The 27,090-nt window shown below is 40.1% G+C and overlaps 1 protein-coding gene across 2 annotated transcripts in view; it reads left to right on the forward strand.

The window, feature by feature from the left end:
• Window positions 1-10,351: 10,351 nt before the first annotated feature.
• The window catches only part of LOC115779283 (protein FAM163A-like), a 30,313-nt gene continuing 13,574 nt past the window's right edge, over window positions 10,352-27,090 (forward strand). For both annotated transcript variants that reach the window (XM_030727858.1, XM_030727857.1), the window contains exon 1: window positions 10,352-10,854. The gene's annotated coding sequence lies outside the window, so the exon portion shown is untranslated. The remainder of the gene's footprint in view (window positions 10,855-27,090) is intronic.

The raw sequence follows: 27,090 nt of genomic DNA on the forward strand, positions 1-27,090 counted from the left end.
CAGGATGCAGACTCAAACAAACGGGATTTATTGGAAAAATACAAAACAAACCTATACTGGGAAGGGACTAAACCAAAACCTGAGGAGGAGCAGGGAGACACACAGCGAGGGAACACTGAAGACGACGCGACAGAGAACAAAACAAAACTGAGGGCTTAAGTACACACTGGGTAATCAGGGCAAGAGGAAACAGCAGGGAACAACAGGTGAAGCAAATGAAACTAACAACATGGGAAGCAAAACTAAACACAAAGCACAGGGAACATACGACTGTCAAAATAATACAGGAAGTGACTAACCAAGGCGCACGCAGACTACATACGGGGGACTGGCACACAGACACGGGGCAGAGACACAGACTAGTCACAACACTAGGAATAAACTCAACATGAAAACACAGGAGGTCAGGGACAAGACATCATGACAAGACCATGGAGCAGGGGAGACAGGGACGAGGGGAACAAACGTATCAAAACAACTGAAAAACAACAAAACTCAGGGAAGACAGAACTAAACACAAAATGCTGGGCAGACGGCCCAGGACCATGACAGATCCGAAAGGGAGCGCTACCCAGTGAGCAGCAGTTCTCTGGGTGAAAATGCCTTGTTGATGCCAGAGGTCAGAGGACACTGCTTTGAGCCAACAGGAAGGTAACAGTAACTTAAATAACCATGTGTTACATATGCAAAAGAGCATCTCTGAAGGCACAACATGCCCAGTCTTGAAGCAGATTGGCTACAGCAGCAGAAGACCACACTGAGTGCTGCTCCTGTCAGCTAAAAACAGGAAATTTAGGCTACAGTTCACAGTTTTGGTGAGTGAAATTCCAATGTTTTATTAGCTATTAGCACTAATTAGCTGATATGTGTGTCTTTGTTTACACCTATACACCTATTTCACAGATGCAGCTGGCTAAGCAAGCTAGCAAGTGCTAGCTGATAAATTTGCACTCCACCCTTTAATCCAGAAGCCAGAAGTTGTCATATAAGGTAACTTCTGGTTCCAAAGAATCCATATGGTGCCTGCCAAAATGATAACACTTAAATTTCAAAATGCAGAATCTCAAACCATTGGGTAATTTCCATCTTTAATACCGTCCATGGTTTTAGTGACGTTATTGGGGATGTGGCTGCTTTGACTGACAGGTGAATGCCAATACAAGCGTTCATTTTATTTGATCAGTTTTTATCTAATTATCTGACAAATAATATGGCCACCAATGGATGATGTCATGGTGACTAAATTCTTTTTTTATATACAACCTATTCCTTCAACAACAACTAAAGACTGGTTATGGCCCACATCAACTCAAACTTGGACTGAGCTCCTCCCTCTGTAACTGGGTCCTGGACTTCCTGATGAACAGGCTGCAATCTGTGAAGGATCCACATCTCCTCCTCTCCCATCATCCTCAGCACAGGCTCCCCCCAGGGCTGTGTGCTGAGCCCTCTTCTGTTCACCCTGCTCACATATGACTCAGCTAAACACCCAGGCTATCAAATTGTGAAGTTTACGGATTACACAGCAGTGGTCGGATGCATTGCTAACAACAATGAGTTGGGCTACAGGCAGGAGGTGGAACACCTGGAGGGTTGGTGCAGAAAGAACAATCTCTGCATCAATGTGACAAAAACAAAGGAGATGATTGTGGACTTCACAAGGGTCAGAAACCCCCTCCTCCCCCTGCACATTGGAGGATCTGCGGTGGAAGTGGTCCCCAGGTACAGGTACTTGGGTGTACACCTGAGTAACGACCTCACTTGGGGCAGCAACACTTCCAGTCTGGTCAGGAAGGCACACTAGCGCCTCTACTTCCTCAGGAGGCTGAGGCACACTGGACTCGGAAACTCAGTCCTCTCCTCATTCTACAGATGTGTGGTGGAGAGCGTACTGGGCTCTCTGCATCGCTGTGTGGCACAGAAGCTGCTCTGTGGCAGAGAAGAAAGCTCTGCAGAGGGTGGTGAAGGCTGCACAGAGGACTGTTGGGAGTCAGCGTCTCCACCACCACTGACATTTACACCGCCAGATGGATAAAAAGGGCCACCTGCATCCTGAAGGACCCACACTCCCAGCACACACACTTTTTGTTCCCCTCCCCTCAGGCAGGAGGCTGAGGAGCATTAAGAGCAGGACCACCAGACTGAGGAACAGCTTCTTCGCTGAAGCTGTAAGACTGTTGAACTCTGGGCTGTGTAGCTGCACGGCTCTTGCACAACTCTGCATACATTCATGCTGCTGTTTCACACACTTGAGCTGCTGTCATTTGCACAAGTCACTGCCATGGCACCACGGGTCTCTCCCATCATTCCACATCCTAAACTGTAATGCCATATTTATTGTTAGTATTTATTAGTGTTTAATAGTACATATGTGTGTGTGTGTTATATGTGTGTGTATACATATATATATACACACACACAAATATATACACCTGTGTGTGTGTGTGTGTGTGTGTGTGTGTGTGTGTGTGTGTGTGTGTGTGTGTGTGTGTGTGTGTGTGTAGATATAAAGGTATGCATACATGTGTATGTATATATATATATATTTACACATACATGTGTATATATATATATTTTTTTCTTTATATTATTGTTACTTACATTTATATGTATTCTTCTTTAAATTACTTGGAGCTGTCATAAGTATTACATGGGTGACTCTGGGACCTGAGGATAGACTTTTGTTCCACTGCATGCAAATGTGATGCGAATGACAATAAAGAATCCTTGAGTCCTTGAAAATGTTTAGTGTCACAGCCTCTAGAATAAATGTAGTAGGACTGAATTTCTCCGAGTGAAGGATTCTAAGGGTCTCGTTCATTGGTTGGGGGAAAGATGGAGCGAATACAGATGTAACAAACAGGTCTGTGTAGTAGCTATTGTATATTTGAGGAAAGATTCCTCACAAAAACAGTTCTTAACAAATAGTCTTGTATTACTGCTACGTATCGCTTGACTAAACTACTGTAGATTGCTGGTGACCAATCATTTAAATGCACACTTTATTTACTGCAATTTGTTTCTAGAACTTGCACATCTGCACTTCAGTATAAATAGATACTGATGTTAACTGGCTATGTGGAACACAAGTGATGAAATACTGTATTTAGAAAAAGCAGCACTGAATGAAGAACAGACAGAGCAGCAGGTCACCTGATGAATGGCTTCACTTACAGCCAACAGAGTAATGCTTAGTCATGATCTATCATCACCCACGTGGCTCTCCTCTTCTTCTCACCTCTTCTCTTCTTTCCATTTCTCCTCCTCTGTCCTCTGCCTATATCCTGCTTTTTTACTTGTACTGCTAACCTGGTCTCTTCTTTTTCTCACCCTGTTTTTCTCCTGCATGTACCCTGTTCCTTCCATCTGCTTTTGCCCCTTTTTCTTTATCTGTAAGGGAATGGAGGAAACTGAAATGCCAACTATTATGCAAATTATATTTTAAAGTGATATGGACTAGCTAAATATTAATAGCTAGATCAAACCCAGGACCACAGTGAACATGAAATTGGGATTTTTCAATTGCAAGAAAATTGTCTCATAAAATATTTTACATGGACTTCTAAAGTCAATCCAATAATGCATACAGTGGCAAGAAAATGTCTGGAAACCTTGGTCATGTGATTTCATCTAAGTCACAAATATAAACAAACAAACAAACCTTTCATGTCATTTTTGAACCTATGAATTAAACATTCACAGTGGGCTGCAGCATTTGCACTTCTGCATGAATTTCAGGGCAGACTTTCTTTGTTTGAAGGGATTCTTTAATAGATTTACTTTGATGTGTAACTGGTGATAAGCCACTCTAACATAAATTAATTTGGGAATTCACTTTTCATGAAAGTGCTCCAATCCCAATGGCAGCAAAGAAGCCTCAAATCAGTTGGATGATGTTTTCATCATGGTATGCAGGGCCTGCCTTTAATTCTACATGTTATTCCCAAGTAATTAAACTTTAATTTACACAAAATTGATTTGCTAACAAATCAATTTGTTAACTCTTCAACAATAAAAAGAAACTGGATGTTATTTTGTGGTGGCTCTGTGCAAATGCACATTAAAGAGATTTAAGTGGTGGATGGGGAAATTTGTGACCTCTTCCTTAAAAAGTCAGTTTAGATTGAAAACTTTGACTTGCAAGCTTACGTGTTATGGACAACACTATTAGGCCACACCTCTCATCTCCCACAGGTGTATAAAATCAAGCACCGGGCCAGGAAGGCTACCTTTGCAAGCATTTGCTCTAGAGAGTTCACTGAATTTGAGTGTGGTATTGTGACAGGATGCCACTGTTGCAACAAGTCTGTTAAATTTCATCCCACATTTTTTTGTGGTTGTACTTTCTTTTTAAATATCACACACCAAGTGCAATGCCTCATTAGTACCCAGCTTTAGTGCCCGCCATTCATTGCATGGTGTTGCCACAATACACTTCCCGTAACCCATCAGTCCATCAAACAGTGTAGGTCAGACTTGAGTTATAAACCTCTGGCTCAAACTCCTCACTGTGATGGATAGCTTGTCTGGCTGACTGCTTGATTGACTGCAACAACCTATTGTTTAGCTCATCAGCTATAACTCTTATTTATATTATTGGTTAAAAAAGGTGATGCTCATCACAAACTGCTAGCCTGCTTTACAAGTTAGGGTTAGTTAATCACCATGTCAACTACCACATTTCTCAACTTATACAGCCCTCCACCCCCCACCCACCTCTTTCCCCATAACATTTTATTGTATCTGTCAGAGCATTTGTGTGTTACCTGCATTGTCTGGACTCTGTGATCTCAGACCCTTCTGCTTTTTCTGTGATCCAGTCCCCCCTCTGGCTAAAATGTAATACAGAGTAACGTCCTGGATGTAATGAGGGAAGGTCACTGCTGACTGATCCAGCAATGTTAAGCTCAGATCTTGTGTCTGCACCTCCCCCAGAGTCAATACTGTCAGTTAAATCAAACACACCTTCAAAGTACTGGCAATAGCTCTGGCTCACTATGGATTCTCTCCTTCTCGTCTCTTTGATTTAAATAGTTTTTACGTAGAATTGTATGTGGTGTGCCTTTATAGGTCTAAACCTATATCCTTGTTTTTTTTGGTAGTTGATAAAGCTTTTTCCCCCAAGTTTATAATATAATATAATATAATATAATATAATATAATATAATATAATATAATATAATATAATATAATATAATATAATATAATATAATATATAATTTACTCCTATTTAAACCTATCATAACAAGAAGCTGATATTTCAAAGAAAGTCACCCAACACAATAAGCACTCTTTAAAATTTAAATAAGAAATTAGGGTCAATTTCTGGTGTGCCTATCCCAATCCTGTCCCCACATATCAGCTTTTGGAGAACATGTATGGATGACTGCCAACATTAAAAGTAAGTACAGCATTAATTATTTCATAAAATCCAACAATTAACACATTTGTTTCTTACCTTTCTTTGCCTCAGTATCCATCCATCCATCCATCCATCCATCTTCAATCTTAAATATGATTAATCTATCTTTATCAGTTGGCTATGTACCACAGACCTTTAAGGTGACAGTAATTAAACCATTACTTAAAAAGCCAGCTAACTGATTATCTGCAGAGGAACGGTTTATTTGAAGAGTTTCCGTTATATTTCAGAATTCATCACAGTACAGAAACAGCATTAGTGAAGTTTACAAATGATCTTCTTATGACCTCCGACAGTGGACTGCAGAGCTTTCTGACAAGGTACTGCAGTGGTTTGAATCATATCTACCTAATAGGCTCCAATTTGTTCATGTAAATGGGGAGTCTTCTTCACAAACTTAAGGGAAATTATGGAGTTCCACAGGGTTCTGTGCTAGGACCAATTCTAGTTACACATTATACATGCTTCCCTTAGGCAGTATTATTAGAAAGCATTGCATACATTTTCATTGCTATGCAGATGATACCCAGCTTTATCTATCTATGAAACTAGATGACACACCAATTAGTTCAACTGCAGGAATGTCTTAAAGACATAAAGGCCTGGATGACCTCTTATTTCCTGCTTCTAAATTCAGATTAAACTGAAGTCATTATACCCGGCCCCACAAATCTTAGAAACATGGTTTCTAACTAGATACTTACCCTGGATGGCATTACCTTGGCCTCCAGTAACACTGTGAGGAATCTTGGAGTCATTTTTGACCAGGATATGTCCTTCAACTCACACTCAGACTCAGATTCAGCTTTACTGTCATTCAGACTATGAGACATAGTGTGAACGAAATGTAGTTTCACAGGTCTTGCTGAAGGTCAAACATAGGATTAGATGCAATGCACATATTAAACAAATATGTAGAATTGCCTTCTTGCATTTTTGCCCAATATTGCTAAAATTAGAAATATCCTGTCTCAGAGTGATGCTGAAAAGCTAATTCATGCATTTATTACTTCTAGGGTGGATTATTGTAATTCATTATTATCAGGCTGTCCTAAAAGCTCCTGAAAGCCTTCAGTTGATCTAAAATGCTGAAGCTAGAGTACTGACAGGGACTAGAAAGAGAGAGCATATTTCTCCCATACTGGCTTCTCTTCATTGGCTCCCTGTTAAATCCAGAATTTAATTTAAGATCCTTCTTCTCACATACAAGGTCTTGAATAATCAGCCCCCACCTTATCTTAAAGACTTCATAGTACAATATTACGCCGATAGAGCACTTTGCTCTATTGGCATTAACCTTTAGCTTTCAGGCCCCTCTTCCATGGAACCAGCTCCCAGTTTGGATTTGGGAGACAGACGCCCTCTATTTTTAAGATTAGGCTTTAAACTTTCTTTTTTGATAAAGCTTATAATTAGGGCTGGATCAGGCGACCCTGAACCATCCCACTGTTATGCTGCAATAGGCCTAGGCTGCTGAGAGGTTACTGTACCATGATGCACTGAGTGTTTCTTCTTCACTCACCTCTTTTTACTCTGGTTATATACCACTCTGCATTTAATCATTACTTATTAATAATCTCTGGCTCTCTTCCACTGCATGTCTTTTGTCCTGTCTCACTGCCCTCACCCCCAACTGGTCGCAGCAGATGACCACCCCTCCTTGAACCTGGTTCTGCCGGACTTTTCCGCTTGTTAAAAGGTCCCCCCCCCCCCCCCCTTCCCACTGTTGCCAAGTGCTTGCTCATAGGGGGTTGTATTGATTGTTGGTGTTTTTCTGTAATTATCGTAGGGTCTTTACCTTACAATATAAAGCGCCTTGAGGCAACTGTTGGGATTTTGTATAAATAAAGTTGAATTGAATTCAGTACTGACCATAGGTGTGAATGTGAGTATGAATGTTTGGAAATCTCCCTCCCTCCATTCTCTTCTGCTTATCCTGTTCAGGGTTGTGGGAGGGCTGGAGCCTATCCCAGCTGTCATAGGGCAAAAGGTCACCAGCCTGTTGCAGGGCCAACACAGAGAGACATACAACCATTCATGCTCACATTTACACCTATGGGCAGTTTAGAATCACAAATTAACCTAACCCCATTAACTGCATGTCTTTTGAAGGAAACCAGAATACTCAGAGAAAAACACCTCACAGAAGGGCCTGGGCCAAGGTGGATTTGAAACCAGACCTTCTAGCTGCAAGGTAACAGTGCTAACCACCCCACCACCCCATTTGGAAATCTCATAAACCCATTTTTTATTCACAATAGAACACAGAAAAAATCAGATGTTTAAATTGATAAATGGTTGTTTTGAATTTGATGCCAGCAACATGTCTCAAAAAAGTTTGGACAGGGCCATGTTTACCACTGTGTAGCAGACCAGTTGTTGGATTTTTGAGAGAGGTGTTGTCATATTTTTCGTTTCATGATGCTCCAAATGTTTTCAGTTGGTGAAATGTTTGGACTGCATGCAGGCCAGTTAAGCACCCAGACTCTTGTGCTACAAAGTCCATACCATCAGACATCCAGGCTTTTGAACTAAATGCTGATGACAAGCTGGATGGTCCCTCCACTCTTTATTCCTGAGGATGTGGCAACCATGTTTTAGAAAAACGAATTTCGAGTTTCGATTCATTTGACCACAGAACAGTTTTCCACTTTGTCTCGGTCGGCAGTGTTTCTGGACCATGTTCACATATCTTCTTTGGATGACAGAGCTTTAACTTTTGGCTGGCCCAGTGAACTGTGTTCAGCAACAGTGAATTCTGGAAGTGTTCCTGAGCCCATGCAGTGATTTCCATGACAGAATTATGCCTGTTTTTAATGCAGTGCTGCCTGAGGGCCCAAAGTTCACAGGCATCTAACACTGATTCTCAGCCTTGTCCCTTGCACACAGAGATTTCTCCAGAGGATCTTTTGATGATATTATGTACTGTAGATGATGAGATGTTCAAAGTCTTCTCAATTTTATATTGAGGAACATTATTTCGAAATTGTTCCACAATTTGTAGACAGATTTTTACAGCTTGGTAAAGCTCTGCATATCTTGAGGAGAAAAGCCTCGCTAAGATGCTCTTTTTATACTCAGTCATGTTACTGACCTGTTGCCAATTTACCTTATTAGTTGCAAAGATGCATTAGTTGCAGTTTTTTGTTGTTGTTGTTGTTTTTTTAGTATCACTTACTTTTCCAGCTCTTTGTTGCCCCTGTCCCAACTTTTTTGAGGCGTGTTGCTGCCATTGAATTCAAAATGAGCAAATATTTTTCATTAAATTGTAAAATGTCTCAATTTAAACATGTAATATGTTTTCTATTTTTTAATGTTCAGAGGCAACCATGCTCTGAGGCTGCAGGACACTGAAATAAGCCTGCCACTGGTTAGACGTACTAAATTTTCAGTTAGGTGTGCATTACAGTGTTGAATTGCTTTTCTAATATTTTTGTGCACTTATAGTAAGATTGCATTAAGCATGGGAAGCCATGTGTGAATGCATGAACCTGTGCTGCTCATTTAGAGTATAAATGTGCAGATCTTTCTGTCCTGCAGTGACTGCTGTTCTTCAGCCTGTAGAAATCATCCTATAGCTGTTGCATAAGGACTGAAACAAATTAGTGTTCTAAAGATGAGTTCAGTCAAGTTTTTGTATGTTCTGCAGGCATCATGTACCAAAATGGGGACCTAAGAAAGAGGAGATGCCAGCATCTGAACAGCAACTGGAACCACTAACCTTTGGGCTACTAGTCAGCTGCTCTAATTGCCTGACTTACCTCTCACAGCATTAATAGCTGCCTAAACTCAGGAGATTGCTTAGAATCAAATCACTTAGCTCAGCTAAAAATAATACAATCAAATATTACATAAATGAATCTAAAGAATGAATTTATTGATAACAAATTTGAGAACATAAAATTAGAAGATAAAAAAATAGGGCAGTTAAAACAAAGGTTCAAAGAAAAATCAAATTATATTTCATAACTTCATTAATGCCAACAATTTATTCTTTTATGATTTTGGCAGTTTTTGTCCTCCATAGTTTGTGAACCTGAAGCCGACTGCTTGGCTTCCGCTGTCCTCGTCTTCTTGGATTAACATGCATAAATCTGTGTGTCTCACTTTCGTTGCACATCCCTTTTTAGTCAGCCAGGCCTTCCCTCTTCGTCAATATTTGCGTTGACTTGGCTGCAACAGTAAGTAGATTAAAGGAACAGTGATTGAGGGCAAATCAATTACTGTGGCTCAATGGTCTGTGTATGGGGGGGTTTACTGTAGCATTACCCAGCCTTCGTTTTCTAATGGGAACATTCTGAACCAACCATCAGGGTAATATCTAGGTTGTATTCTTAAGTCCATAGGAGTTTATGCGTAATCAGTATGGCTGAAGGCGTCGTCATAGCTATGTTAAATCTCCCGATAATATCACTATAACGATGACTGCATAAAATTCTTTTAACTTGCTTTATTCTACTGTATAAGCATTTTGAATTCTACTGCTGTTAACAGTACTGTACTCTGTGGCACTTATATTTTTAATGTGGTGCATACTAAGTTTATACTATAGCTTATGGTCCGTGATTAGTTCAGAGAGATCCCACTTAATTTCTATCAGCAGCGAGTTAAGTGGAACCTAAGTTGTAAATATTCTCTTATACCTGGCTCATGTATATATATATATATATATATATATATATATATATATATATATATATATATATATATATATATATATATATATATATATATACGGAGGACACTGAAAAATATATATATATATATATATATATATATATATATATATATATATATATATATATATATATATATATATATATATATATATATATATATATATATGGCATGCCCCTTAAATCTAGGCCTACCACATCACGTCTGTGTGATGTGGGGCGGCTCCTCTCCTCCCACCGTTTCCCGGTCCGTCCAGCAGCGTCATTTCTCCTTCGCGTCCCGCACTTGTTGGATGTGTCCGTTTGAAATTCTATGATTTCAAGCTTCCCGGCGGTTGTTTTCTCAATTGGAGTCCCGAGAATAACACGGCTCTGAGTGGAGGCGAAAGCGTTTTTGCACACTACATGCGCGTAAAAAAGCGCTCGTCCGGAGTTGTCCTCGTCCTTATCTGTTTGTTTTCCTCCGGTTCCCGCGCCGTGACTATGTTCCATTTTTCAGTGTCCTCCGTTTCTGGCCGTCTTCACAGCCGTACATTTGACCTCTAGTCTGCTGGTTCCACGGCGGTGGTGTTTAGTTTCCCCGGCAGCTGTGCGCGCTCTGGACTCCGGCTCATCCTTGGAGAAGTTCCGCCGCAGTCCCATGCACAGCGTTTCACTGTCTTGCTCTTACTGTGTTAAGGATGCTGGTGGATTTTTCATGGTCAGACTCGACAGGATTGGCCCAAGATTGACCAACGGACCATGTAATTAGATCAGGTATGTGCGGTTTGTGCGGCTGGATTTGTAACCACAGAGTAAGACGTTTTGAAATTCCCTAGTATTTAGATTTTTTTTTTTTTTTAATCTGTGGTTGTAGTTTATGATTGGGATGATTGGGGCTTAGAAGTGGTTCTCATTTCGTTAGGCTGCTGAAAATGTCACATTACCCAGCAAAGAATTTTTATAATTGAAGCTACCTTTTCACTTTTTAATGCTTCGTGAAATGTTCCCAGTGGAGATAAAGTGAGAGTGGACAAGCTCAGCTGGAGGTGGAGGTGGAGTTGCCATTTTGAGTCTACTGTGACCCCCTGCTGGTAATTCATTAAATAAAATGCATTAAAAAGTGATGTGTAGAAGTCAGTGACTGCTAATTCAGTACTTGTGGGGAGCGGTTTGTATATCACCTTGAGTTAGACGTATTTAAACAGACATGAGGTAAGGGTCCTGAGTGTCACTGCTGGGGTTCTAGGTTCAGTTCCTGGGCCATTGAAAAAGGTTAAGCTCAAAGTCCCTTTACTGTACTGCATGCAAAATATGAAACAAAGACTGCTTGTACATAGGATGTAAAAGCAGACACAGCCAATTAATGGCCTCATTGTACAAACAAGATGACACTTTTGTCAGCTTGAAAAAGAAGGCAGCTGGACTTCTTTCACCTTTCATTCAAGAGACCAAGAGACATCTTTACTTCTAGGTTCCTAGGATTTAAATACCTGGGATTCGCCACCTTTTGGTTTTAGAACTGAAGAAGCCTCTTGGATAAGAAGTAAGACATCTTCAAAAAACTTAAGACTGCCATGACCTGGATGACTGAGAACCAGTACAGACAAGGTGGCACTTTACTAACCATTTTACCTGGAAAGGAAAAAATATCAGACATATAGAGTGTGAACTATAATGCAGACTTTTAGACAAAAAAAAAAAAAAAAGAAAAATGTTCAGGTGTAAATCATCTCAACGTCTTAGGCTGAAAAATGAAACCGTCACTTGCAAATAACTGCAGTTACTTCAATGGCCACTTGAGGCTGGCTTCAAAAGTGAGTCAATCCCAATAGCCTGTTTCCTGTTCAGCTCCAGAGATCTGCTGCGAATTGGAGGGCAACTCTGACCAGAACCTGATGGAGAACTGGTGCTGCTATGCTGTAGCTTATTGTGGCTTATTGAGGCCACAGGATGATGAACTTCATGAAGATGCAGCTGATTATTGCTCTATGTATACTTTCACAAAGTATGTAGTATGATTTATTAAGTGGTTTTAAGTGGTTGTACCTCCTTTCGCTTGCATACACACACACACATGCACAAACATAATGACGCTTGTGCACTTGCATGCCTGCCCCCTGCCTCTCTACCACAAAGACTGTATCAAAGATGGACACTGTTTCCATGTCTGAAAAGTGACACAGAGGCCCTGCATTTTTGTTCAGTGGTCAGCAGGAGGTGACATCTGCAGTTACAAAAAAAAAAATCCAGTTGTATAGAAGTCTATAGGATAATGCTGTCTGGCTCCCTTGCTCTGTGACCTCAGTAAGAATTTTCCTGATGCCTGATGAGCTGAAGTTTAAGGTCATTTGGAAGTTCATATTTTGGTCACTATTAATGTGAAAAGGGGGGGGGACTATCCAGGTTGTGCTCAATTGATAACTTTTCAAACAAAAATTCTTAGCCAGTTAGCAGGTGGCGTCGGTTTCACAGTCAAATCCATGCTTTGTTATATCCAGTTTCAAAACACCAAAACGGTGATGGCACAAAAGCTCGGCTTGAGGCCTCACAGAAGGACTTCACTAATCAGTAGGCATTGTCGTGGTGGCCATGTCAATCTTTTATACAATATTTCTGTGGATAACACCGGTCATGTATATTGTCATATAATGTAGTTACACTGTTATATGCTCAAAACATGTGTATGCTTATATTACTCTCCTGAAAACTACCAAAATGTTTAATGTGTTTGTGCTGCTGCTTCATTTGCACATAACCTGACTTTCTCTGGAGCTTGAAAAAGACGACTGGACTTCTTTTGTTTCTTGAAGACGTTTCACCTCTCATCCGAAAGGCTTCTTCAGTTCTCAACCAAATGGTGGAGAGACCCAGGTATTTAAACCCCTGTGGGCATAGTCTCCTGGAGGTGGTTATGACCCTCTATTGATCATGTGTGGTTGAGAACTGAAGAAGCCTTTCGGATGAGAGGTGAAACGTCTTCAAGAAACAAAAAAGAAGTCCAGTCGCCTTTTTCAAGCTCCAGAGACTACTATGACCTGGATGACTGAGAATCTACACAGACATAACCTGACTTTAATTTTTTTGCAAGTCATTTTAGATTAAACTCGATATGCTCGCAGTGCCTGCTGGACTTTGTTGAGAAGCTGCTACATGATGGTGGTTTTGCATCTCTTGTCTTGACAGTGAAGCCACTGACAGCTGTTATGACAGTAACATTGGTATGCAGTCTTGTAGGACATAATGATTGATGACTTCACCTTTGTTATAAGTAGTGTTTTATCCATGAGCACATATGTTCATGTTAAAGATTTAAACAAAACCTTGACCTTAGAGTTTATGTTTTTTCATTTTGTGCTGTCGGCAGCTTAAATTCTACCACATTAAAACTCAGCGGCAGGTTCCTTGTTTCTTTGACCCATTTCTCATCGAGAGAGGCTGGAAAATACAGCTTGACGAAATATCTGTAGAGCAGTCTCTCTATATCCTCCTGCTTTCACCCACCCTAAATGTGTGCGCACACACACACGTGGACATGCGCGCACATACACACACAAACTTCTTAATTCCTTCACCTCCAGTGGCTGATACAACAGGAAGTGGGCTGATTTCCCAGAGGAGTCTGCAGTCAGCGCTGTCACAGCTAACACAGCAGCAACAGACAAAATGTATTTAATACGCAGGTTGTGTAATGGTGCGCTGTGTCTACAGTTCAAAACACAGTGGGAAATTACAACTGGCTGCTAGCAACATTTGATTTGTCAGTACCAAGCTGCTCCATAACTGCCTCTCTGGCTGTGTGACTAAATATTTGATCAGCCTCAGTTACATTAGGAACTAAACCCTGACAAATCTGCATGCTGCATGTAATTTTTTTCTTTTTCTGCTACATATGCAGGAACACTGGGATTATTTATCCTTGTTTTGACTGATTAAAGCATTTTTGAAACCTGTTGGGCAAAGTGAAAGCCAGTTTCTTGGGACAGATGCACCTCACTGGTCACATGCAGCATGCAGAGGTTGTAAGGCAGTATGTCTTTGCATAAGAATTTGTGTTTTCATAATTTCTGTGGTTCTTGTGATATTAGATCATGGACCTAAAGAAAATACATTAAAAGTCTGCTGAGAATAAATCCTCCACTAGTGGTTGAATATTGCTGTTAGGCATGACCCACAGTCTTGCATCATGTCCCCACAAGATGAACATCTGAAGGTTGGTAGGCGCTGTGTGTGACATAATGCATATTATAATTGTAAGTGTCTTCCACTGAAATTGTGACAGTCTCAAACTGCCCTGTGGTGTTTTGAAATCAAAGTACAGCCATTGTTACCTTAGGGAAGGCCTGTATGTCAGAGATTCTCTCTGTTGCTTTCTGGAAGCACACTGCTGTACTCAGTGCGCCTTTGGTTGTAAAGTCCTCGCATCCTCCTGCTAACACCGCACTGAGTGTATTTTCTGGGACAACATGCATGAAAGAGTGTACTTAAGTTGCTGTAGCAGCGTATGTGCGTGTATGTCCGTGTGTGTTTGTTGGGGTCGCTGGAGAGATTCTCAGACTACACAGGGAAGGGGAAAGCGTTTCAGTGTTTCAGGAGCTGTGCGTGAATTATTCATCAGCCCTTAAGGTTTTTGTGGCTGCTGGATTGGTGCTTCTTGCCATCAAAGTTGCGAGTTGAGCGTACCATAGTCGCACATTAAAGGTGAGGCGAGCCATGTCCAAACTGCAGTGCAGCATGAGCAGGACAGGATAGTAAAACTCTAGTTTCTAACAGCAGCTCAGTCAGTCAGTCAGACCAGCATGTAAGGTCTTTCATTATCCACCAGCTGGAATTTTAAAATAGACTCTACAGTGATGGCTGGTTTCTAACATGAGTGTCTGGAGGAGAAAGCTACTTTTACCTTGTAAATGTGCCAAAAAAAAAAAAGAGAGAAATTCCTTTATTTACCTTTTGTAAGCTGCACACCTAACACCTAGAAGACTGATACATGATTAACACACAAATATTACCATTGGAATATATGGTTCTTGGCACAGCTTAAAACTATAGAGCCTTATAAATATTTTTTTTTGTCTTTTTTTGTTTTCTTTGGGAATCAGTTTCTGCTTCACTCCTGTAATAGCTCACAGACACGACATGCAAAAGAGGTGCGCATCCTTATGCTCCTGTGAGCTTGTGACAGTCTCATATGGCCCCCTCATGCATAGACTGTATATAAAAGAGGAACCTAGCCATTGTGACATCACTCTCTGCTTTGTGAAGTCCTGTTTTTTAAGTCTTGGGTTGAGCATTTTGGCCATCACTACATCTTGGTGGGTGATTCTGACTGAGAAACTGAAGGACACTGCACACTCATATTGTAGCAACTGGTTATTCACAAGAAAGCCACGACTTAAGCTGTACCTTGCTTTGTTGTCTTTTTATATATATATATATATATATATATATATATATATATATATATATATATATATATATATATATATATATATATATATATATATATATATATATATATATAAATAACGGGGACCACAGTTTACAAAATGAACATTATGCTGTGTTAAATAAAGCTTAAACCAATGAACGACATTATAAAATCTATCAGGGAAGCGATCAAGTGAGCTGAAGGGTTGTTTTCCCATAGACCTCCATGCAGTGCCTTCTCTGCTTTTGTAGCCAACTCAAAAACTTTTATTCAATATGAATTGAGATCTACTTTCAGTTATTCTTAGTGGCCTTAGATCATAATTTGTAACACTTACTGCACACACCTTGTTGCGTTTGGTTGTGAACATACATTGCTCTGAAGCGCAGGTATGCTGGATTAAGTTGAACTGAAGGAGCAGAAGGGTTGTTGGCAGAGCTGGTGGCCTCTGGAAAAGAAATGCTGTTATCTGCTAAAGTAGTTCTACTGCTGCTGGCTGCTCTATCTGCGGTGACTCATCAAAAACGCACACACAAAGACACATACATACCGCTTCTAGAGGTAGCCTTGAACTTTTGAGGATCTGCAGCAGGTGCATGTCAGAACTGAAATTGGTGAAGACCCTAATCCTAACCCTATGCTATCACATTATAACTTCTTCCTTTGGCTGCTCCCATTAGGGATTGCCACAGTGAATCATCTGCTTCCATCTCACCCTATCCCTATCATCTTCCTCTGCATGTCCTCCTTCACTACATCCATGAACCTTTGTTCTCCCGTCTTGGAAATCAGGGGAAAAAATAATTCTCACTGAACTATTTAGATTTTCCCCCAAAGTCCTTTTTGCTTCTCTTCAAAACATAGTCATCGATGTCCCTGTATTTGAGGTCCATCACAGGGTTTAACACTCTTTTAACTTTCTTGTGCAAAATATGTTGTCCATTTAAGAATAGAGCAAGTAATAGTCCAGTGAATTCACAGCCTCCTGCATGCTCTATCCAGGCAACACCTCCGCCTAAACTAAATGTATTTCCATCATTGAGAATGTGTCTGAAGTGGACTATCTCTTGCTGTATGCTACATGTGAGAAAGGGCAATATTTGGGAACCTTTTTCCCCCCAGTACTGTCTGGAGTTCATATGCAGTTCATGCTTCAGTGAGAGTTTCAAATACTGACAAATACAATCGTCTGTACGCCTACAAAAACACACACTGGACCACGTCATACAAACCCATGTCATGCACAAAGTTTCACCTTTTGATAGTTTTAAGCCAGTGGACATTTCCTCCAACTCAACAGTCACATGAAGTCTGGGACAGATTTTCTGTGGTAGGAGTTCTATATGATTACATTCCTTAAACAGGAAAAGGAAAAAGTAATGTGGCATGAAAACACTTTGGAATTGTGGCAAAAGTAAAAGTAGGGCACCTTTATCCTCACAAAATGAACAAAAATCTTCCCATCTAATTAAAAACACTTTGCACTCATGATGTGGCCTGTGAATGCCACAGTCTTACTTTGACTACTTCAGCTCTTAAGTATCTCCTGTTTTTGGCCTAAAGCTTTTTTTTTTTTTCTGGACAGGAAATGCTTTATCTTACTGCTAATTCTAATTTTTATTCTTAAAAATACATCTTTCCTGAAATTTCATCTCTTTGTCATCACTACTCATCAGCTCCCCAGCTTTGTTTTATTCAGCATGATCTGAAACGTGGAACCGATTCTGTAACCGCTCTCTTACGCAAGCACTGCTTGAAGCTCACATCTAACATTTATACTTGCAGTAAGCAGTTTTTCTGATTCTCTTGCTCAGAAGGAGCTGTGAAGGAGCCTGCATTGGTTTGTAAAGACGAGATAGGACAGCTTACCAGATCCAGACAATATTCGTATGACCTGAGGTGACCATAGAAGATGTGTACTAAAATATATATTGAATATGAATAAAACATGTGGCATGGCTGAGATGTAACTATAATTCTGCCAAAATACCCTGTCCTGTACTGCATGTAAGAGTTTAATCTCTTAAAGGATATCCAGCCTTTTTTTTTGCTGGGCAAGTTAAAGCCTAAGGTCTATTAGAAGTAACTAGATACAAAGTCAATGTCTGTCAATTACAACATAGTAAACCAACCAACCTTTACATTAATCCATGTCAAATAAAATATTTGGGAAATCACATTAACTCAAACCATGCAAACCTTATCTCAACCTTAACCCTAATCCTTAACCCTAATCTCAATATTGCTTTAAGCAGATTAGTTTGCGATGCATGGGAAGATACCGATGTTCTTATGAAGAAATAGGTGTATGATGAAGCTGTTGGAATTCTGCAGGCTGTGTTTTCTCTCTCATCTGTTTCCTCCTGCCTACAATAAGCTAGAAATCCTGTCACAAGCTGTTTCTCTGCTTCTTGACCCAAACCAAGATTGCACGGGATGGGATGAGAACAACAACTTACTGCTGCAAAGAATGGAGACAAACCTTTTACAGCAGATTGGAATTTTGTGTCTGCATAAATTTATTTATTTTTTATTCTTGATCAGTCCTTACTACCTCAGTCTTACTAATGTATTCGAGACAAACTGCAGTTACTGCAGTGACTTATATGAACTCATAAGCGACCCTCTCAAAAACAATTACCTGAGAGCCACTGCCTAACTGATGAGAGGAGAGCTGAGTGGTTGTTTGTTCTGGAAGTGTTTCCTCTTCAGTTTGCCTGACTGTTGGCAGGATGGTACAGTGGATTCAGTTACCATCCTGCAAGCTGAAGGTCATACATTCAGTTTGCTTCACAGCTATGTGTTGAAATAGCTTTTATCAACACACCGACAGTCATTCTTACTCAAGGATTGTCTCACTGGGGTTTGTTTTGACAGCTGTGGGAATTGCACTGTAGGGAGTGAAGATTGGCAGAGACTTTGCTCAGACCTGAAAGAATGATTGACAGCCATTTCCACAAAGATGTTTAGCCTGGTTTGTGGTTTATATTCATCTTAATTTTGCAGTTAGATAAATGAAGCCTGACATACTTGGATTTTTAGTCTAAAGTGGTAGGAAAGTAAGAAGGTAAGAATTCAGAACTTAGGATAAGTCAAATGAAAACTACGAAGACATCATCAGTCATTAGTTTGTTAAAGTGAATGATTCTGAGCCTGAAATGAGACTTTTTCCCACCAAAAGGTAAACACTTTCTTCTAAATTTGAGCAGCTTAATCAGTGTCAGATCCCAGTCATACCCCTGCACAGGAGTCTAACGGGTTAGAGTTTCTGATCTGTGGGTCTTACCCTATTAGATATTTACAGAAACTGCTGAAGCTGGTTGAGGAGGTTCGCCTAGCTCTACTGCCTATTGATCTAGACACCAACCCTGCTATCCTCTGCTGACTTGACCTACCAGCAATCCCAATAGTTAAGTGTAATCAGCAGTCACGTCTGGTAACGATAGCCCTCCTCTTATAATCTGGCGCACTGGTGGTGTATGACGGCTAGGCGGTAACTCAACTCTTCTCTTCTCTTCTCTTCTCTTCTCTTCTCTTCTCTTCTCTTCTCTTCTCTTCTCTTCTCTTCTCTTCTCTTCTCTTCTCTTCTCTTCTCTTCTCTTCTCTTCTAATGCTGCATTTCAAGCACATTCACATATGAATATTTATTTCTGAACTCTGTGTTAACTTGACAACATATAGAAGAAAAGAAATTACAACAAAATTTGCACAAGACAGTTCAGATTGTGTTGAAGAATAAAGGTGGTCATACCAAATATTGACTTTCAAGATGATCAGTGTCATGAATTGCAGGACGTGCAAACTGAATGTTATGTTGAGGACCCAAATACACACGCGCAGAGGCAGGCTAAGGTGAATAAAAGGAGAGCCGTTTATTGTCAGGATGGTGAAAACCAAGAGGCAGGAATTCCAAAAGGGTGAAACACATAATAAACTGAAAGCTATAACTTCCAAAACCTAGAACTGGAGAAATGGATAAACTGAAATAAAACGTTAGGGGAAACACGCTAACACTAAGAGACACTGAGGTCAGCAAACAAGTACTGCAACATAAGCAGATGCTTCTATGTATGTTTGCACATATTTCAATGAGTTGCAGCTCCTATTTCCCATTCTGCTAGCAAAATATAAAGAAATGAGGGGTGGGTCAAGGCTTCTGCACAGTACTGTACATCTGCTATAATTTGGGGTTAGAATGGAAATGTAAACGTTGAAAGTGATCCGTAATTCTTAGAGAAGATGCAGTGGAAGCATCTTTGTTACTGATCATCCACAATATTAAAACTGACAGATGAAGTAAATAACATTGACTATCTAATGGCATGGTGGCATTTTAGACCATTCCTCTTTACAGTATGGTTTAAACTCTGGGATGCTGGTGAGTTGACTGTATGTTGTACTTCCTCAATATTTCTCTTGTATCGAGGTCAGGACTTGGATTGGCCTTTCCAAAACTCGAGCTTCATTCTTCTTTGACCAGTGGCAGCACAGCTTGCGTGCTTTGCATCATTGTTTTGCTGCACGACCCACTTTTTCTCTTAAGATTCAGTTCATAGACAGATGTCCTGACATTTTCCTTGAGGCATTTCACATTTAAAATTCATTACAAACAATCCTAGCCTGGATGCAGTAGAACAGGCTCAAACCACAACACTCACACAACCATGATTAGATCATCAGATAGGATGAGGTTCTTATGCTGAAGTGAAGCATTTCTTCTTATTTCAACCAAAAGATCTACTTTGCTCGGATCTCTGTAAAATATCGCTAAAATGGCCTTCTGGTTTCTCCATGTGATCTTTAGTGAGCTGCAGATGGGGGCAGTGTTCTGTTTGGAGAGCAGTGGCTTTTCTCCCTGCACCCTACTGTAAATCCAACCTCTTGCAGCCTGCCAGTGTGCATGTTATCCTGCGCCTTCCTGATGCTGACTGTGTATTTGAGTAAGTGATTTGTTTGTGCACATTTCTTAAAGTTACTGCTACCTTTTTGGTTAAGGGTAAATAAAATTAGAAAATTAAACTAGATATTGAAGTACTGTTATTTATTTTAATTTGTCTTTAAGCATTAAAATAATCTGTGCCAGTCATCTACAGTACCTGAGTGGAAACACTGGAAATAATAATTAATAAATAATGAACAAACAAGTTGATACTCGGACTGGTGCAGGAGCAGAGAGGTGCTTAGTGTAACACTGAGCTCAAAGAATTTGCTCTTTTAGTGATCTTTGTTAGTCAGCTACTCCTGGAAAAGTTAACAGTGGGCCTGTATTTCCTCCATTAGTACACGGTGTGTCTCATTGTGGGTTGGTGGAGTCCAAACTCTTGAGAGATGGTTTTGCAGCATCAACAGCTCCTTTTCTGAAGTCCTCAGGAACCTCATTTGCTCATGTCATGATTCACTTCCTCATATATCTTTTGTGAAGATCAGATTTTGATAGATCTGCATTTTTAAATTACAAACAAGGTGCGCACTCACACCATTTGCATCATATGCACAGCTGGGCACATTTAACTGAAGAAGACATAAAGACAGGATGCAGTATGGGAAGAAGGGAAGCTGGTGGAGACTTTGTGATGCTCTGGGCAATGTTCTGCTGAGAGTGCTCTGACACATAGTACCTATCTAAATATTGTTGCAGACCACAAGCACCTAACCCCAGTAAGTGCATGTCTTTGGAATGTGGGAGGAAACCGGAGTACCCGGAGAAAACCCACGCAAGCACGGGGAGAACATGCAAACTCCACACAGAGAGAGGGAGAGGCCTGGGCCAAGGTGGAATCGAACCCAGGCCTTCCAGATGGTATTCTAACTGTGAGGCAGCAGTGCTAACCACTACGCCACCGTGCTGCCTTACTGGGGTTAGGTTAATTGGCTAATCTAAATTGCCCATAGGTGTGAATGAGAGCATGAATGTGAGTGTGAAAGGTCGTCTGTCCCTCTGTGTTGGCCCTGCAACAGGCTGGCGACCTGTTCAGGGTGTACCCTGCCTCTTGCCCTATGACAGCTGGGATAGGCTCCAGCCCCCCCGCGACCCTTACCAGGATGTGCGGAAGCGAATGGATGGATGGATGGATGGACCACAAGCACCTCTTTTTGGCAATGGTATTGCCTGAATGCAGTGGGCTTGTTTAACAGAATAATACATCCTGGCACACTACGAAACACTGTTCAGGAATGGTTTGAGGAACATGACACTGTTTGGAGTGTTGGCTTGGCCTCCAAATTCTCCACATCTCAATCTATTTGAGCATCTGTTGCAACTTTTTCTTGCAACTGTATGCTAATGTAATATTCGCGGTACATTACTCCCTCTAAGATTAAAGCTGGAACATTTCATTTCCTTTTATGAGGCTGCTGTGCTGACCAGCAGAATAGAGGTACAGTAATTACAGCTTCCCTGGCTGCTCACTGCCCTATACTGGATGTGCATTGAGTGATACTGCGCTGCTGCCAAATGTGAAAAGAAGCTGGCATATCGCAGGACAGCAGTGGAGGAGCTGAGCAGCTATAATGAAATCCCTGTAAACCTCATAAAGTTTTTTTTTTTTTTTTTTTTTTTGGGGGGGGGGGGGGTGCAAAGCAGCTTGCATGTTAATGTCAGGTCCTTTGTGGGCTCAAGTTCTTCCCTGCGAGTCTGTCAGAATGGGACATTAAAAAAAAAAATCAATACAAACCCTCTGCTTTGAAGTATGAGTTAGTCCGTTGCTCTGTGGTTGGAGGAGTTCCCCCGTGGTTAGATGCAGCAGGTTAGCGGTTCAGCTTGTTAAGAATCTTAACAAGATGTGGTGGTGATTGAAGTTTAACTCGCTGTTTATTTATTTTTCAGTTGACCCACAACCTGTCAGTACCTCAAGCAAATAGTTTTGTACACACTCTCAGCTACACTGCTGTGAAAAAGTATTTGCTTGATTTTTTAGTTTGTTTGGTTTTTTACATATTTGTCACACCTACATGTTTCAGATCATCAAACTAATTTTAATATTAGACAAAGATAACTCGAAATAAAAATGAATAAAGCAGTTTTTAAATGATTTCAATTATTAAGGGAAAAAAGTTATCCAAACCTACCTGGCTCTGTGTGAAAAAGTAATTGCCCACTAGACCTAATAACTGGTTGTGCCACCCTTGGCAGCAAGAACTGCAATCAAGCATTTGCAATAACTGGCAATGACTCTTTCACATCACTGTGGAGGAATTTTGGCCCACTCTTCTTTGCAGCCATATCGGAGGATTTTTGAGCCTGAACAGGGTTTTGTTGTGACCTCCTTGATGAGTAGTTGATGTGCTCTTGGAATAATTTTATTAGGCCGGTCACTCCTGAGAAGGTTAACCACTGTTTTCTCCATTTGTGAATAAATGCCTCTGACTGTGGTTCACTAGAGTTCCAACACTTAGAAATGGCTTTGTAACCCTTTCCAAACTGATGGATGTCAGCGACTTTGTTTCTGTTCTTGAGTTTCTTTAGATCGTGGCTAAAGCTAAAACCATCCAGAGCTCAGAGTCAGCCACAAGCCAGCAGCCTCGGTCTGAGCAGGGAAAGCGTCAAAGCAAAATCACGGGGACAAGTTAAAAAAAAGAAAAGGTGATGTCCTGTTTTATGAAACATAAGAAAAGGCAGGTCACACTTACAAAAATTGGAATTGGTCAAGAAAATTAAAATCTGTGCATCTCTATCAGCTCACCTGTAGCTGGAATCATGATACTGCTATTGAGTTTGGTCTATAATTTTAACACAGCGGACCCTGTGACACTGCTGATAAATTACTGAGTTTGAGCTCTGGCCTCAGTTTGTCATATTTTTCTCAGTGTTGGTGATTTTTTTAAGTAATGCTTATTGCTGTCATGAAGCTTCCTTCTTTCTTTAAGTTGCTGCCATGGCTTCTTCGTCTTTCTTTTTACTAGGTTATTGTTTACTTTCTCTTTCCAAGTTCAGGCCACCAATGATGCTCTCTGGTTTAATCCTACCCAGGAAGAATTTCAAGATGTTCAGAGCTGTGTCATCTCAATTTAGAGTAAAAGTAATATTATGAGTTTGTCACATGATTCCCTTCTTGAACTAAGCAAATATCATATGGGCAACAAATAGTGCAGTGTTACCTTCCAAATTTGGCTGGGATGTGCTGCGGGCTGTTGTGTCTAAACATGGGGATGTTTATCCTGAGGAAGTGAGTTAAACTGCATGGATATTTCGAACACTTTCCTGCTCTATGCTTATACTTATCCACACATTTAAATCTGGGTGTAAACATAACCTGCTACTGCAGGAGTTGAAATTTCCAATGTCTTGCCAAAGGGCACTCTGACAGCTTTTGCATAGTTAAAAGCGGGATGTTATAAACTTTTGTTGTTAGTCAAAGTATCTGCCAGTTGTTTTGGACAGCCTCTCATAAGACGGGATCATCACTGTTTATTAAATGAAGCGTGTTTGAGTGAAATCTTCTGCAGTAGTTAATGAGCTCTCTGTTGCAGGCTTTGTGCCCATTGTGGGTTTTTAATTGACTCAGTAGAAAGCCCTCACAGACACTGGCAGCTTTGCCACTGATTTGATTTGGGCTGATAGATTTTGAGAAAATATTTCACCATTATTTTCTTTGTGCTCTGTGTGGCATATGGCGTGACTTATTAGTCACAGTAATATTAGTATTTTAATATTATAATAGCAGTAAAAGTGTAGTAGAGGTCAGAAGTCAGCTGCTACCGCCATACCCTGCACACTGGCCTGATATTCTCTTATGAAAAGGGAGGAAATTGAATTTGATATGTGTATAGAAATTATAGATAGTCTGTGAGTAATAAATCTTTCACTTGCAATGTGAGTAAAGGTATTCACCACTTCTTGAGTCACACTGAGTGTGCAGAAAGGCTGAATCAGGAGCTGGCAGGCTTGAGTACAGTAGCCCGGAGGGCTGCATAACAGCATAATGTACACTAGTTATAAATCTGCCAGAAGTGTATAGGGCATCAGAACGTGGTCCAGATTGGAGGGAGAAAAAAACTCAAACCATGTTCCAACTCTCTATTGTCCTATCTCTCTCCATCTTCACAGGAACGAAGTCATTTTATTGTCTTTATTGATCATGTGGGTTTATAGGGCCAACGGGATCATTCTGGAGAGTGGTTCTTCACATTCACTGCATTCTTTGACCTCGAGCAAAATCAAGTAATTGAACTAAAATGTCCAGTGTCATCAATCTCTGCCTATTGGTCTGTAACTGCTGCGACAGCTTAAGAGAGAAAATGGAGTAACGGTTGGTTGAACTCCTGTAGGTCCCTGACTGTATGAAGGTTTTCAAGGTCACCTATACTGTAAGTGAAGTCATTATCAATTGGAAGAACATTGTAGCTAAAACATGTAGCTGTGAATTACTAAAATATTTTGTTATTCTGAGATAATGAATTTAGTATTAGTGGGATTAAGTTTATAAAGTGGGCAATTCTCTCTCTCTCTCTCTCTCTCTCTCTCTCTATATATATATATATATATATATATATATATATATATCTATAGATATATATATATATATATATATATATATATATATATATATATATTTTTTTTTTTTTTTTCTCACTGAATTTCAAAGTGCCATGAATGCAACTCACATTATTTATTTGTTTGCCTCCATTAGCACTGTGATGCACAAGTTTTTTTGTTTTTAAATTTTAACACATAGATATTTTTTGGTTTTTGGTGTTTTTTGCCCAACAAACAAACAAAAAGCCAAAATCACTCAAAACTTGAAATAGCTGTTTGGAAGAACAAAAAATACAAACCCTTCATGTTTAATGACCCCCCTTCATCACAGTATATGGATATATTGCTTGGTGCCCCCCCCCCCCCCCAAATAAATAAATAATACAAATATGACATACATTGAGCTACTGTAGCTCAAAATGCTAAAGAACACAACAGTATCTTGCAGTTTGTTGCTGTTTTGGCAGCAAAAAGGGGACCAACACAATTATTATGCACGTAGTCATAACGTTATACCTGATTGGTGTATATCTCAAAATGTATTGAATGGATTCCTGAATCTTGTTATCCGGTGATAATAAGAAGGTTTTACCACAATGTTTTCCTTTCATTTCCTTCCTCTACCCAGTTTTATACAGACAGTCATACTAGATCCTTGGAATGTCTTTTTTTCTTGAAGATTATTTCTCGTGAAAGCAGAATAATGGGGAAAATGTCAAAAAGAACTTAATTTGTTAAAGCTGCGCTGAAAAAGTTGAAACAGTGACAGCTCCAAATGAAATCAGAAGATGAGGTTTCGATTAGTGGATTTTTGTTTACGTTGTACTTTTGGATCTATCTCAGCTGTCATAGGGTGAGTATCAAGGACAGACCCTGGATAGATCATCAGTCCATGACAGGGATAATACAGAGAGATAGAACACTACACACTCTCACATTCACACTATGGGAGGAAGAGAACCCACACAAGCAAAATCCATACAACAAGGCCCCAGCTCACCAGGGGTTCGAACCCAGAACCTTCTTGCTAGCCATGTGCTACCCAGTGCACCACCATGCCACCTGCTTTTGTGTGTTATGACTAACCATATTAATACACTTACCTAAGGTCTTGCTTTAAAAGTGAACAAACAAAAAAAAAACATCTAATCTGTCATGTGGGTCCTGTTCTGCAGGTTTAACAATCTTTGAGTAATGGAGCTCAGAGTTCAGCAAATAAAGAGCTGAGCAAATATTTCAATCCAGTGGACCAAGGAATAGGAATATAAATACCTTTTAGTGTGGACCATGACATTTATAAACACACACACACACACACACACACACACACACACACACACACACACACACACACACAACACACACAAAAGACATCATTTACCCAGATTGAATTTTCCTTAATACATAAAGCTGGAAACCTTCCAAATTTTACATTTGAATTTTTTTTTATATAATTTTATATAATTATTCAGCTGCAACCTTCTTTCTGGAGCAGAAAACCAGATGATTTCCCCTAATCTCACAATTAACAAAGTCTGAGTTTTCACTAAACCTGCTTGCTGAAGGAGGACAATGAATCCACTAGGTTTTGCTGCCAGTAACTTCAGCACCATGGATAGTGCCCAAGTGTTTATCGTGTGCTCCCAAAACAACACACAATGTCAGTGCCAAAGAGACAAACCTAAAAAAAGGGACTATTTACCTATTGTACATTTTTCAAGACTTTAAATTTAGTGCTGCACTGCAAACAGTAAGCAGAAGTAAACTGTGTACGGGCTGCTCTTTTTAACCTACAACATAAACAAAATTCCAGTAATCGAAACCTCATCTTCTGATTTCATTTGGAACTGTCACTGTTTCAAGTTTTTCACCACAGCTTTAACAGATTAAGTTCTTTTTGACATTTTCCCCATTATTCTGCTTTCACGAGGAATAATCTTCAAGAAAAAAAGACATTCCACATTTTATAAACCAACCCACACAGTTGTGTTTACTTCACACCCACGCATGCAAACAAACACACACAGATGCCCACGCCGGGCCACAACACAGATAATAGAGAGAGGAAGCTGATAGAGGAAAGCTTTTGGAATGCCAGATAACAGGATTA

This window comes from Archocentrus centrarchus, chromosome 4 (genome assembly GCF_007364275.1).
Source record: "Archocentrus centrarchus isolate MPI-CPG fArcCen1 chromosome 4, fArcCen1, whole genome shotgun sequence".
NCBI lineage: Eukaryota > Metazoa > Chordata > Actinopteri > Cichliformes > Cichlidae > Archocentrus > Archocentrus centrarchus.